Source organism: Triticum urartu, chromosome 1A (genome assembly GCF_056163025.1).
Source record: "Triticum urartu cultivar PI428250 chromosome 1A, HENAU_Tu73, whole genome shotgun sequence".
Lineage (NCBI taxonomy): Eukaryota > Viridiplantae > Streptophyta > Magnoliopsida > Poales > Poaceae > Triticum > Triticum urartu.
Window position 1 is genome coordinate 6,055,442 of NC_141873.1, and position 2,175 is coordinate 6,057,616.

At 41.6% G+C, this 2,175-nt stretch overlaps 1 pseudogene; it reads right to left on the bottom strand.

Moving 5' to 3' along the window:
• Nucleotides 1–306: 306 nt before the first annotated feature.
• Nucleotides 307–1,619, bottom strand: LOC125510686 (uncharacterized; annotated as a pseudogene).
• Nucleotides 1,620–2,175: the final 556 nt, after the last annotated feature.

The window sequence follows — 2,175 nt, forward strand, 5'->3', positions numbered from 1 at the left end:
ACACATGCAACTGTGTCCTTGAGTATGACAACAACCCTTATCTTCTAGACAAATGCATGGTATGCTACTAATTTATTTGCTACAAATTCCAATGAATTGTGTCCTTTACTTTGTACATACCCAATTATAATATTTTATTTTGCTAATACAATGTAGCCTTCAATTTAAACCAAGGTTTGCATCCATTAATTATGTTAGGTTCATATGACTTCACTACATAAATAGGTAGATAATGCATAAGACTGAGATTGTAGCTAGGGATGAAAATCTAAATACGGCATGAATCTAACAATTATGAGTAATGTCTTTGTGACAAGAACTTTCTTTGTCTTTTATTCCCATGTTTGAACTAGTATAGGTCAGGGTTACACATTATGGTGCACATCACTTTATTTGTCATCATTACATTGAACACTCATTGACTAAACAACGATGATCCATCTGTCTTGTATTACAGGTCTTCATTTCATTGGCCACCGATGCTTGTAAGACTACTCCCAGATGGTTGTTGTTGTGGATATGGTTGTTGAGGTTGGTGTGGTTGCTGGGGGAATGGTTGTTGGGGTTGCTGGGAAATTGTTTGTTCTAGTTGTTGGGATAATTGTTGTTGGGGCTGCAGAAATGGTTGTTGTGGTTGTTGTGGTTGCAGGATGGAGGGTTGCTGGGAAAATGGTTGTTGCGGTCGTAGGGGGAATGGTTGTTGTGGTTGTAGAGGGAAAGGTTGTTGTGGTTGTTAAGGGAATGGTTGTTGTGGTTGTTGGGGGAATGATTGTTGCGGTTGCAGGGGGAATGGTTGTTGTGGTTGCTGGGGGAATGGTTGTTGCGATTGTTGGGGGAATGGTTGTTGCGCTTGCTGGGGAATTGGTTGTTGGAGTTCAGGAAATAATTGTTGGGGTCGGGGAAAAGGTTGTTGTGATTGTTGGGATTGCTGGGGGAATGGTTGTTGTGATTGCACGGGGATTGGTTGTTGGGGCTGGGGAAATGGTTGTTGGGGTTGCTGGGGGAATGCTTGTTGGGCTTGCAGGGGGAATGGTTGTTGGGGAATTATTTGTTCTGGTTGCTGGGGAATTATTTGTTCTGGTTGCTGGGGGAATGGTAGTTGGGGTTGGGGAAATGGTTGTTGGGGTTGCTGGGGGAATGGCTGTTGTGGTTGCAGAGGGAACGATTGTTGGGTCTGGGGAAATGGTTGTTGTGGTTGCCAGGAAAATGGTTGTTGGGGCTGTGGAAAAGGTTGTTGTGGTTGTTGGGGTTGCTGGGGGAATGGTTGTTGGTTGTAAGGGGGTCGGTTGTTGGGGTTGGGGAAATAATTGTTGTGATTGCTGGGGAAATTGTTGTTGGGGTGTGGAAAATGGTTGTTGTGATGGATATGGTTGCTGTGATGGATATGGTTGTTGTGGATATGGCTGTTGTGGAAATGGTTTTTGTTGATGGGAAAATGATTGTTCGGGTGATTGTAACTCTTTGTTGTTAGGGTTTAACTGCCTAGCGGCAATGGCGATGTTCATCGCCATGGCAAGGAGGACAAAGATGAGGAAGGTCTTCATGTTGGATTTGTGGTTACTACTGCTTGCTTGCCTTTGATGCTTGTGGTCTAGGTGTGTGAAGTTTCGTTGATGGAAGGTGTCCTTGGTGGTGCATGTGTATTTATAGTTTTCATGGCATGGCTTGCTTTCATCTTTGCACTCGCTCTTTGAAAAAGTGCATCAATGCTTATCCAACTAATCATTTGGTTTGTTGTGTTTGGTGCAACTACTTACTAGTGAGATTTTGGATTTTCATGATAGTTGATTTTTGTTGAAATCATTTGGTTGTAAGGAATGTTGGATAATGACCAATGACTCATCTTCTTCACTTTACACTGCAAACATTGATCTAGATTATGTCCCTTTTTGAAATTTAGTTTGTGGAGCTCTACATGTTGTTAGGCTTATCCATATTGGCATAGCTTGAGTGGAACTAAGTTTGTAAGCTTGTGTGCGCCATTATGATGGATCACACTATTAATGTGATGATTGTTTTACAAATTATCTTTCCAAAACTAACTTTATGTTTTTTTCCCAATATGATTCTAAGACGGATAACCAGACATGACTCATCAAATAACAAGATAAACCGAGTAGCAAGTTGGGGGTTATAAGTTATAATATGGACTTTTCTCTAAGATACACCATCTTG